General features: G+C 33.1%; 2 long non-coding RNA genes across 2 annotated transcripts; both read left to right on the top strand.

Annotated features, from left to right (window-relative positions):
* Positions 1 to 3,584: 3,584 nt before the first annotated feature.
* Positions 3,585 to 4,568, top strand: LOC21410797. Its single transcript, XR_002902332.1, has 2 exons — positions 3,585 to 3,691; positions 4,169 to 4,568. It is a non-coding gene; the product is annotated as an uncharacterized LOC21410797 (long non-coding RNA).
* A 2,965-nt stretch (positions 4,569 to 7,533) lies between these two features.
* Positions 7,534 to 8,642, top strand: LOC21410796. The gene is made up of 2 exons (XR_002902331.1): positions 7,534 to 7,673; positions 8,249 to 8,642. It is a non-coding gene; the product is annotated as an uncharacterized LOC21410796 (long non-coding RNA).
* Positions 8,643 to 13,595: the final 4,953 nt, after the last annotated feature.

Genomic DNA, 13,595 nt, shown 5'->3' with positions numbered 1-13,595 from the left:
CTTTAGCCTTAATTTTTTTAATACGTAGATCTTCAAATGTTGTTACTTAAGAGAATCTCCGATATAATTCTTTCCATGAAAACAAACGTGTTACCAAGGAGCTCTTTAATATTTTTCCTGATTAAGTTTGTTCTGGTTACTTATCTTTGTCTCTCTTATTTTTTTTTTTTCTTCTTTTCTTTTCTTTTAACATTAGCATGTTTTTTGTTCCTCTAATTTGGGTGTCTAAATGTTGCAGCTGGCACAGTGACACCAGAAGCAGGAAACCCTTATAGGCGAACACGGCCGTGCAGCCCGCGTAATCCATTCGGATGCAGAAGGTCACCACCAAATCCTGGTTCTTCATGTAAAAAGTACAAGCGCAATTGCCCACCTAATTCAAGCCCTTGAATTACAGACCAACGATATGCTGTGAAATGTAGTCAGGTCCATGTGACTACTAGTTTTCAGCTACTGCAATAATGTGTCTGCTTAATTAGTAATATAATCGTGTAATTAGCCAGTACTTGTTGAGAATAATAAGTGAGATAAAAAGTGTGATGGGGTTATGGATTTAGTTTTATCAGATCATCGTGGCTTTGCAGTGGATTTAGTTCTATCTTAATCTACGTTGTGTAGTTTATAGCAAATAAATAAATAACTGACACTTATATGTCAGTTGGCTTGTACAACTTTTAGCAAGACTACATCTCTATTTTTACTTAATTTTTTTTTTCAAAATTCAGATGCACAAGTTGTAACACCCGTCTCCCTAAATAATGAAATATTAACAAAAAAACCTATTCCGTAAGGTTTTTAACGGAAATTGATATTTAATTTGTTATTTTGGGAGTATTTTCGTAACATTATGACTTAAAATATAATTAAAAAATAAAATTAATTTAAATTTGATCTTTAAACTATGAAATATCCATTATTAATTGAAAATAAGTTAAACATTTATGAATTTTTTTTGGGAGAATAAAAAAATTTATGAAGTTTTTTCTTTTTTGGATATTCTTTTACTGTAAAAAACCAAATGAAAAATAAGAAACATTTTTTTTTTCAAAGAAAAACGGAATTATTATTGTGAGATTTCTTAATGGAGGGAGTGATTTTGTTAACATTTCATTATTTAAGAGGACATATGTTATGTTTTAAAGATCGACAAACAAAGTGTTACAAGAGATATAATTCAGGAAGAATTTTTGTAATTAATCCTTACTTTTAATAGAGCTGGTATTCTCATTCGACCAAAACAAATATTACAACCGTAGATCTGCTAGAAATTGAAAAAATTCATATATATATATAGATATATATAATGTCAGTCTGTTATAAGATACAAACGACTAAATCATTAGTTCGCCTAAAGAACATGGAGGATTTAGGTTGAAGCTAAGACTCAGACACCTTACTTAGTTGACTGCAAGAAAGTAGTGGGAGAAAATTGCAAGCTCTATTATGAAGAATTTCTCTTCCCTGCCCATAAACTTTTAACAAAAAGTTGGTAGTACTCTGGCCATTTCATGTTTGATGCTTTGTTGTTTGCGGCCTTTTCTTTCTGCTTAGTTGGTGCCTAATTGTTTGCCACATCTTTGATGAAATCTCTATTCAGCGGAAAACTTGAAAAAGTTTGAGGTCTTATTATCATATTTACGCCCATAATTATGTCAGATTTGGTCACTTTCAATCTTTATAAAAAAAAAATTTATAGATGATTGTGTTAGCACAAGGAGATGATTGAATCAGTGGCGGTTGATGTTGAGCATGTAATAAAATAAGTGAATGTTGTCTAATGCAAACTTGACATCTCATTCTATGGTTTTTTTTTTTTTTTTTTTTTTTTTCAAAGTTGAGCTCATGGCCGTTGGATTTAGTTTACTTTTGAGACAAAAAAAATGTCTCTTCATAAAAAAGTCATTACTTTAAACTGTTCCACCTTTAAGAGCTTGTTTGATAGGAGAGAAAAGTGAAAGTAGGAAGAGGGGTGAGGAGCGAGGGGTTAGTGGAAAGATTTGGTAAACATAATTATTTGGTAGGATTAAAAATAAGGGAATAGATTGGATAATGATTTCAAATCGTTCAAAGCATCCTATTTTAATCTCTACCAACCCAAAGAGGCTCTAGGGCGAAATCCACGCCAAACAAATAAGAGAAAAATCATCTCCTTCTTTTCTATTTTCCTCACCTAAGTTATATGTCTCTCTTTTTATTTATATTTTCTTCCTCTCTTACCAAAGATAAAGCCTGTTGAGGAGAGATAGAGGGAGGGAGAGGGGTGGAAAGAGAGAGGTGGAAGGAGAGATACAATTTCTTGTTTGGTTGGAGGGAAGAGAGATGGGAGATCGGAGAAGGAGGGATGTCCTCTCCCTCCTAATCCATCAATTCATACAATCCACCAACTTTTACTTTCAATAGATTATTTTACCCTTTAAAAAATTTATTAGAAAATTACACAAACAGACAATGTAGTGATTAATTAAATAAATGTCATTCATCATTTTAACTCTCCATCATTCCTACGAAACAATACAAAAGATTATTATAATCTTCTCCATTTCTTATACTCCTTATCCCTCTAATTCTCTCCATCATTCCTACTCTCCATCTTTCTTACCAAACGAAGCCTCAAAACTGTTTTTGGCTTGTTAACTCAAAAAGTTACTTTTAGAAATGTTTGAATGATCTGTCAAAAATATTTCGACTTTTTAGAAGTGCTTCCAGTCAAAGCTACGAAGGCCTATTTGAGAGAGCTTTCTAAAAGCTGTTTTTGACTTCCTAGGTCCAAAAACTCCTTCTGAAAATGTTTGGATATCTGTCAGAAGTGCTTCGATTTTTTAAAAAAGCTTTCAATCAAAACCAAAAAATGAGGCTTCTAAAAAAAATACTTTTGAATAGATTTAAAAACCTGTACCAAAATTTAATCTTATAAACCTCATTCATTGCTTTATTCCAGATTTTTGCTTGACGTGAATCACGTATTCCTCATTTCCACAACTTACGGAAATTTTCATAATTTGGATTGCTTGTGATGTTCCCATGAGAATTGTTTTATAGTTAAAATAACTAAAAAAAACACAATATTCCATTCTAACATGGCGGAGGCTTTTTTTTTTTTTTTTTTTGTTAAGGTCTGAAAGCGAAAAAATAAACATAAAAGCAGTCCGATTACAAAATTTAAAATTTGTCATAGAAGACCTATAGATTGACTTGGGAAAGAAAGCTACCTCCTTATGTACCCAAAAGAGATGACATATAGAATAAACTTTCTCAAAGTCAGTAGATATATAGTTTTATAATTTGTTAGATATATTATTAAATCACATAATTTGAGCCCCCAATATTGATTGAAAACTAAATTAAGGAGACGTTTAGTAGGAGAATTCATACTATGATTTGAATCATGGTTCATGGTTCGTTACATTGTTTTTTCTCATAAAAAATACACATAAATAAAAAATAATTATAATCTTATAGTTCTAATCCATGAGCCAAACGTCTCCTAAAAGATAATGAACAACGTTACCCATTACTCCATTGTGCTTTGACAATACTTTAACGGTCTATATAATGAGAGTAAGGAGAGAAGTTTAACCACCAAAATAAAAAATAAAAAAACCTCTAAAGATGAAGGCATATCTTGTTCTATGCATTCTCTTGGCCTCCGTTCTCTTCTTTCCCTCCTCACTTTTAGCTCGAGAATTAGCTGGTGGTGGTCACAGAGCTACTTTCCATTTTCTTAATTTTGTTGTAACAAAAGTAATTTGTGCCAATATTATGGCTATGCAATATATGCTATAGAAGTGCTAAAAGAAAGAGCGACTGAAAGAAAAAACAAAACCAAAAAAAAAAACAAAAACCAAAAAACCAGTTTTTCATTTTGGTAACTTCCATAAGCCACTGCAAAATGAATATATTCAACTCCTAGTAATTTTAGTCTTACTCGGATTTTATAAAGTCAAAAGGAAGTAGATCTTCTCAAGATTAACTTTAATATTCTTTCCAAAAAACAAAATTAGTGTCACCAGGCAAATCCATAACCTTTCTTCTGATTGAGTTTGTTGTTTAGCATATTTGTTTTGTTCTTTTCCTTATATAAGAGGAAAACTATGCTTAGTTATCTCTGTCTTTTCTACATTACCATATATCTTGTTGCTCAAATTTGGGTACTCTCTCAATTTCGCAGGCAAAGTGACACCGGTAACAAGAGACCCTAATGCAAAGCCATGCGGTCCCGGTGGCAAGGGCAAGCCATATAATTGCAACCAGCCGAAACGTCCGCCAAAATCTGGTCCTTCGTGTAACAAGTTCGAGCGCGGAGGTTGCGCACCTATTTCGAGCCCTTGAATTAGAGACCAAGAATATGGTGTGAAATCAAGTCAGCCTATGTGACTACTATCAGCTACTGTAGTAGTATGTGCGTCTGCTTAATTAGCAGTGTTATATTGTAAGCCAGTACTTGTTAACGAATAATAAAGGTGACAAAATGTGTGGTAAGACTTGTCATCAAGGCTCCGCAGAGTGCCGCAGAGTGTTGTAATCTATGTTCTCTTGTGAAATGAAAAGAAATGGCTGATTTGATTTAATTTTTCTGCTGGTTTGTACATCTTTTGGTCAGATTACACATGCCCATTTTTAGTTTAAAAATCCTTTTCAGCATTTTGATACATAACTTGTATCGCCCCGTGAGTCCTATACCTGATTAGAGAAGATTATAGGTATGTCTCAGAATTTTTTTTTTTTTTTAACACCCTAACTAGCACTTAATTGGGTGACCATATTAAAAATAAAAAAGGTTATTAATATGGGGTTGATTGGTGATGTGTTACATAAACCTTTCACAAGTAAAAAATATATGTAGACCATTCTGAAAGATCTATGTAAAACGCAACTGTTGCGACAGTTGTTGTATCAGATTGTTGTAACAGTACCCGAACCACAAGCTAGGGGAAAACTTCATAAGATAGAACAAACTCAACTATATTGTAGCAGTACAACTCATCAGATAAACAACGTTGACAGAAATCCTACTGACCCCTGTATAAATGAAACTCAAGTTCTTTTGAAGGAAAGCGTTGATGATAATCAGATGTTACTTCATTCAGAAACTTTGAATAGATTTGAATTCTTATTGACAAACGCCCATAATTTTGTCAGATTTGGTAACTTTCAATATTGATCAAAAGTTAACAGATGATTGTTGTGTTTGCACAAGAAAATGGTAGAATTAGTGCCGGTTGATGTTGAGCATGTAATCAAATTGGTGAATGCCGTATAGCCATGACATCTCGTTCTTTTGTTTTTATCAACTTAAGCCTATAATAAGGTCATTGAATTTGATTTACTTCCGAATTAAAAAAAAAAAAAAAACATTCTTCTTAAATAAGTCAATAGTTTAAACTATTTGGTAAGAGGGATGAGTGGAAGGAGGGAGAAGGGGTGAGGAGTGATGCGATTAGTGGAAGGATTTTGGTAGGCATGCATGGTTGTTTGATAGCTAGGAGCATAGAGAGGAGAGAATGGCTTGGGTGAATGATTTCAAATCCTTCAAATATCCGATTTTAATCTCTACAATCATGAACAGATTAGAGGAAGAAATCTATACCAAATAAATACGAGAAAAGACATCACTTATATTTCTATATTTCACAACTAGGTTGTATGCCATTTTCCTTTCCTACCAAACATATGTAGCCTAAGACTTTTCTTCACCAGGGGTCTTCCAATTTTCATATTATTTGTCTTCTCCGTTTCTATGAGTGAGTCAAACATCAGTGGGAAGGAAAGGGTAGAAAGGAAAAAAGAAAAAACATTAGTAAAATTGATCCTTGCCTCACACTAACAAAATTGACAAAATTAAGGTAGGTATAACAAAACTAGTCTTCCTTAGTCAACATATAATAGAATGGGAAGCTTCCTATGCGTCATATATGTATTAGTTACTTTTCTTCCCCTGCTTTTTTCTTTGAAAATTTATCGGTGTTCCCTCTTTTTTAGAAGCATCAGTGTTCTCTACTTATCAGCCGTCAGATTTATATTATTTTTTAATAGGATTTGACTTTTAACCATATTTAATACAGATCCGAATGGCTGATAAATAAAGAATACCGATATTCTAAAAAAGAAAGAGCACTAGAAAAAGTAAATTTTTCTTTTTCTTTTTTGGTTTTATCCATGTTATGTCCTTTTTCTAGAACTAGAAAGTAACTAGGAGCAAACATGGCATAAACAATATAGTTCTCTGTTATTACGTAGCTAACTTTTCAAGCAAGGAAGATAATTGGTCTTCAGCTTCTCTTGCAAACAATGCAGTTATTGTGGAAACTTTAGTATAATGCAGCCTAAATGTCTAGCTGTAAAGGATAGAAAGAAACGATTTTGATATACTTTTCTTTAATAAGAAAATTTCATTCTGGTACCCTTTGTTATATTAAAATTTGAGTTTGATACCCTCTATTTTTAAAAATTTCATGTTGGTATCTCGACCTTCTAGAAAATTTTTTTTTAGTACTTCAAAGCCATTTTTAGACATGAAAAGACAAAATTACCCTTATTGTAAAAATTCATCTATTGACTAAAATTTTGAAGGAAAAAAAGGATTTTAAAACTGGATTTTGAAGAGATGGATTTTTAAAAAAGGATTATGCTCTACAGGTATAAAAATGTTTAAAATCCTTTTCTTTTCTTCAAAATTCTAGTTAACAAATGAATTTTTATAATAAGGGTAATTTTGTCATTTCGTGTCTCAAAATGGCTCCAAGGTACTAAAAAAAGATTTTTTAAAAGGTTGAGGTACCGGCATAAAATTTTCAAAAACAGAAGGTACTAAACTCAAATTTTGATATAATAGAGGATACCAAAATGAAAATTTTCCTACTTTAATCGTTTCTTTTCATGATCAAACGGTTGAATTTGGAATGCATAATATTTGGATATACCATAGCTTAGCTTTTTCCCAAAATTGTAAAGATGATAGAAAAATTACAACAAAACTACAATATGACTAATTATTTTCTGGTCATATATTGTCACTAAAATTATCCCTTTCATTTTTACTTTTCTACTTTTTGTCGCTTTCTTTCTGCTTCATGTTTTCCCCTCCACATGGAAATTTTCATAAGGACTGCTATTGTAATTCCCTTGAAAATTGCTAATTTATAGTTGCATAAAGATTTTCTTTAAGTCGATCACATATTCCATTCTAGAGGAAGGTGGAGGTAAAATGTCTGAAAGCGAAAAAATAAACATATATAAAAGTGGTAGGAATATTATAGATTGTAAAGTTTGCTATATAGAAGACGTATATATTGACTTTGGAAAGACCCGCATCCTGTTGTTTGAAATCGGCCTTCAACTAAAGCTACTTACGTATACCCAAAAGAGATTAATATGGATTTAACATTCACGAAGTCATTAGATATATAATATTATTAAATTACGTAACTTGAGCCTCCATTATTGATTGCAAACCGAATTAAAAAAATAAATAAATGTTGTCACCACCCATTGTCCATTACATTATAGTTTAATGGTCTATATAAATGAGAGCAATGAGGAGAAGTCTTTACCACACACAAACAAAATTGCAAAGATGAAGGCATATTTTATTCTATGCATTGTCTTGGCTTCCATTCTCTTCTTTCCCTCTTCACTTCTAGCTCGTGAATTAGCTGCTGGTCATCAGGGTTCAGGTATCACTACAGAGACGTTTTTTCATTTTGATTTTCATATAGCACCGCTAAAGGAATATGGATATTGTTAGAGATAATTAGGATTTAAATTAAGTTTCGAATTTCAGTTCACTAGGATTTAAATTCAACTGCTATGTTTATCTTCTTAGGATGTTGTTTTGTTTCGGGTTTTAAAGTATTTAAATTACGATAAGATTTGTAAACTGATCTATTTATACTCTTCATCATCAATGGAAAAAGGCATGCCATATTTTTCCAATCTTATTTTCTCTATAGATGTAACTCCTAGTAAATTTAGTATTGGCTTTTTGAAAGTCAATATAAGTATGTAGAGATCTTCTCATGATTAACGTTACTTATATTTAATTAAATATCCGATATTCTTTCCATAAAAACAAGAGTATTATCAAGCAAGTACTCCTCATCTTTCTTCTAATTGAGTTTGTTGTTCTGCAGGTTAATTGCTTTTGTGGTTTTCCCGAGCAAAACTATGCTTAATTAGTTATATATATCTTCGTCGTTTTTTACATTAGCATATATTATATCTGTCCCTCTAATTTGGTTACCATCAACAGGAAACGCTAATAACCCAACAATTCCATGTAAGGGTGGCAAGGGTAACGCATACTGCAACAACCCGAAACCGAAACCGAAGTGTAACAAGTATGAGCGCCGTGGCTGTCCTCATAATTCAAGCCCTTGAATTAGAGTCAGAGACCAACAATATGGTGTGAAATCAAGTCACTCTATGTGACTAGTGTCAGCTACTACAATAGTATGTATGTGTGTCTGCTTAATTAGTAGTATCATATTGTAAGCCAGTGTGTGTATGTTAAGAATAATTAAGGTGACAAAAATGTGTGGTGCAAAAGATTATGGGGTTAAGGTTTGTCATCAGGGCTTGTTTGCCCTGTGTTTGTAATATATGTTTGGAAGTGAGAATAAGTAGCTGACTTGCTTTAATTTGTCTGTTGGTTTGTACATCTTTTTTTTTTGCCCAGATTACCCTTGTCCATTTTTAAGCTCCACCATTTAACAAGTGGAAATCAAGTTCTTTTATCGTTTTCTTCCTACAGCACAATACTGTAAATATATATATGTGTGTATAAATTTATATATACACATATATATATATATATATATATATTGACGTATGCAATTAAGGTAGCCTTTATTGTGTTTACAAGCACAGCCTAACTATATATTGCGAAACCTAGAACAAAACTGAAACAGAGACAAAAAATAAGAATATGCAGTAATAACTACCTAGACGAAGCTTGAAATTTCTGCACTTTATAAGGCTAGAATCCCAAGTGCTGCAACTTCGGGCGGCGGGCATGCCCGGTGCCCGAAAATTTTCAGGCACGGCGGGCAGGTGCCTCTCGCCGCCCGACCACGGTATTTTTCGCGCACAGGCTCGGGCAGCCCGAAAATATTCATTCCCCATACTGCCCGCCGCTGTGGAGAAGTCGTCCCCCGCCGTTCGCCGGATTTTTTTTGAATTTTCCAGCATTACCCGAAGTTGCCAGAATTTTGCCCGTTGCCTGACTTTTTTTTACTGTTGTCCGAAAAATGCCCAAATTTTTTTGGCCGTTAGCCCGAAAAATGCCCGAATTTTGAACCAAACGGATCTTTTTTGACCGAACCCAACCCGAACCCAAATATTCCTATAAATACCCCCCTCCCCCCAACCATTTTCCTCACCAAAAACTCTCATTCTCTCTCAATTTCTCTTAATCTCTCTTAATCTCTCTCAAATCTCTCTTAATCTCGCTTAAATCTCTCTCAATCTTTCTTAATTTCTCTCAAAGCGCTCTCAATCTCTCTTATTTTTCATAATGGCTTCTTCTGGTTATGGTGGTGGCATTCCCATTGATGCCCAATTCAACATCGAAGAAGGACAATTTCCTAATGTTTTTCAAACGCAGGAATCGCAAACTATGGAAAGAGTTGCTGATGAAACTGCAATTCCGACCCCTGGTGGACGTACTAGAGGTCAGGGACGTAATGGTGGTGGCACTAGTGGCCGTGGAGGAGAGGCAAGCGGTAGTGCTAGTGCAAGTGTTGCAAGTTCTAAGAAGAAATGCAAGCGCACCGCAGCAGTTTGGGAGCACTTCAACACATTCGAGGAGGTCAACAATAACGGTAACATTAAATACATAGCTCATCGTTTGACCGCCAAACCGGCAGTCTAAGCACGTGGAAATACGATCCGCAAGTTGATCGTATGGAAATGGCACGATAAATAGCCACATTAGATCAACCACTAAGTTTTACTGAACAAATAAATTGGCAGCGTTATATTAAAATTGTACATAATCCTAATGCTGAATTTTTTCTAGAACTACTCTTTGAAAAGATGCATTTAAATTATATAAACAAGAAAAGGAAGCATTAATCAACCTTCTACACTTTACTAGCGGTTGCGTTGCGTTAACGGCGGATATTTGGTCCGTCGTTGCCAACAAGGATTATTTAGCTGTAACCGGACATTATTATAAAGGTTTTGATTTGGATAAGAGAATCTTAGGTTTCAAATGTGTTATAGGATCACATACTACCAATTTAATATATAACACAATTTTATCTGTTATTGATGAATATAGTTTAAGAGATAGAATAATGGCCATAACATTAGATAATGCAACTGCAAATACTAAAGTAATAGAACTTTTTGAAAATAATTTAAGTTTATTCCGTAATAATGATATATTTCACCAACGTTGTGCATGTCATATAATTAATTTAATAGTAAAGTCCGGTTTAAAATCAATGTCAGGTCATATTAAAAGAATTAAAGATAACATTGCTTGGATTCAAGGTAGTAATCAAAGAATACAAGATTGGTTTAGATTTCTACAAGCATGTAATCAAAATCCTAGAGCATTAGCCTTAGATATGCCCATAAAATGGAACTCCACTTACATAATGCTTGAACAATGCATCCCCTATAAAGATGCTATAACAACTTATGTTAGTGTAAAATTAGGAGCAGGATTTATAGATGAAACTGATTGGTAAATTGTCGAACTCTTGTATAACTTTTTAGGTAGATTTCACGAAGTTACCTTAAAGCTTAGTAGAACTTATTACCCAACTTCACCATTAGCGTTAGGAGAACTTTTAAGAATGTTTATTTTATTTAGTGAATTTAAGACACGCAAGGTTTTAGGAGTTCCTATCGTCTCTATGGAAAAGAAGTTTTAAAAATATTGGTCTAAATTACCCATGTTGTATGGTTTCGGTGTTATTTTTGACCCTAGATTAAAATTAGAAGGTTTAGAAAGTGGATTAGATAACTGAGGTGAATTTTTAGCCATCGACACTACTGACCAATTTCCTATTATAAAGGAAAAAATATATTCTCTATATATCTCTTATGAAAGTAGGTTTAGAAACATACCTCGTGTTGAACAACCGCAACAATGAGACAACAATCCACATTCATTCTTGAATGTTTTTGGGTTGTCTAAGAAAAAGAAGAAGACGACGACGACGACTCAAGGTCAAGAAGAATCTGGGAGTGGATCTTCATCAAGAGGTGGCGGCGGATTCAACGAGTTAATGGCGTACCTGAGTGAGGGCTTAGTTATAGACAGTATTGAAATGTTTGATTTGGTTGAGTGGTGGAGGGCATGAGCATTAACTTGGCCAATCCTAACACGACTGGCAATGGATATTTTTTTTATCCCGGTCTCCACTGTTGCAGCTGAACAAGCATTCAGTATAATCGGCCGAATACTTAAAGAATGGAGAAATGCATTGCAACAGGATATTGTTGAAGCTTTGGTGTGCATCAAGGATTGGGACCATTCCGACCAACGTTTACACAATACAATCTCACTGGCAAACCATGAATGGATCGATGAATTTAATAGATTAACTTTTAATTTTCAAGACGATCCTTCTACTTCAAATTAAATTTTATTATTCTAATTTGTAAATATTTATTTACTTTGTAATTTCTAATTTGTATAGTGTTATTGTAATCTTATATAAACTTTGTAAGTTCGTCAAATTTTTAATTCGTCCCACAATGATTGCACTATTTTTTCCTTACCAAGTTTTTATCCCAAATGGGTTTTTCTTGGTAAGGTTTTTAACGAGACAATCATGAATTACAAATTTAAAAATCAATGAAGAAATAATTTTTTTTTATATAGTTTGTGTGTTCATTTCAAATTTCAAATTGTAATATACACATTATAATTATACAAATACAATATCAAAATATAATATAAAAAAATTTGAAAATTTGGGCAACCGGTCGGGCATCGGGCAGCCCGACCGGGCACGGGCAGGCACCCCCTGCCCGAAGCCCGTCCATAGCAATTTTAGGGTCGGGTCGAGCAGCCCAAATTTTCGGGTTTGGTACTCGGACAAAAATTTAGACTTTTCGGTGGTCACGGGCGGCCCGTCTAAAATTTCAGCACTAATCCCAACTTTAATAAAAAAAAAAGTAAACAAAAAGGAAAACAAGTACTGCTAAGAATCCCAACTTTAATAGCTACGTTGCAAATTTGCAATGGCTTAAAAACCCGTTTCATCTAGAATATATATAATATTGGAAAATACGTTAATTTTAATTTTAATTTTTTTGTATGATCAATTCATGAGCTGTCATTTTTGTTAGTAAATGCTTATTAAAAGATTATTACATAAATTAATGGTACAAGATTGCATTGACCAATTAAGGATTGACAAATTATAAATCGGTATAAAAGTTGATTTTAGAGTTGATACTATTTCTAGTATTACTTGTTCACTTATAAAAATGTGACAAATACAGCTAAGAGTAAAAGTTAGAATTCCTAAAGACGTCCTTGTGCATACGGATATTTTAATCCTAGCAAGTTATCTGCTATTACATAGCTAACTCTACAAACTATATAGGAAGAGAATCGGAATTAATTTTTGTTTTAAGGAAAAAAAAAAACAACAAAAGCTACGACGAAAATGGAATTTTTCATCATTCAAAGTCATCATTGTCTCCTTGTATTACCCCACCAATACATTAAAAGTTTTGTCAAGATGGAAAAAATTAAAGATAATATCCTCCCTAGTGTTTTTTTTTTTTTTTTTTTAAAGAATAATCTCCCTAGTTTTATTGTTACTTTTTCTCCTCTCTCCTAGTTGCCATCCCTTTCTGATTCACGTGATTCACGTATTCCTGAACTCCAGACACGACCTTATGGGTATACACAAGTTATCTGCTATTACATAGCTAACTCTACAAAATATATAGGAAGAGAATCGGGATTAATTTTTGTTTTAAGGGGAAAAAAAAAACTACGATGAAAATGGAGTTCACTACTTTTACATAAGCTAACTTTAGCAAGATAATTGGTCTTCAGCGTCACTTTCATCATGATAGTTGTCTCCCAGTCTTAATTATCTCATTCTCACCAGGACTCAATTTTTTGCGAAGAATATATTTCCTGTGAAAGTTTTTGTATAATGCAATCTAAATGTCAACCATTAGATGATAGAAAGAAACGATCTCCGTTGTTCTCAAATCCTTTCTTTTCATGATCCTCAAGGCTATATATAGTTGAAATTGGAATGCATAATAACTGTAGCTTCTTTCCAAAATATTATAAAGATAGTAGAAAAGTTACGACAAATATACGATATGACTAATCAGTGGTATATCCATTTTCTTCTTGTCGTCGCTTTCTTCTGCTTCACATGAATATTCACGTATTTCTTGAATTTCACACCTTATGAAAATTTCCATTTGGACTGCTTGTAATTTTCCCTTGAAAATTGTTTTATATTTGCATAAAAAAACTTCTCTACATCCACCATATTCCATTCTAGAGGAAGGTGGAGATAAAATTTCTGCAAGCAAAACAAATAAATAAATAAATAATAAACATAAAATCAGCAAGGGTTATAAATTATGCAAGTTTGCTATATAGA

The sequence above is a fragment of the Morus notabilis genome, unplaced genomic scaffold (assembly GCF_000414095.1).
Source record: "Morus notabilis unplaced genomic scaffold, ASM41409v2 Scaffold1108, whole genome shotgun sequence".
Taxonomy (NCBI): Eukaryota; Viridiplantae; Streptophyta; class Magnoliopsida; order Rosales; family Moraceae; genus Morus; species Morus notabilis.
Note: the sequence above shows the minus strand (reverse complement) of the source record. Positions and strands in the feature narration are given on the sequence as shown.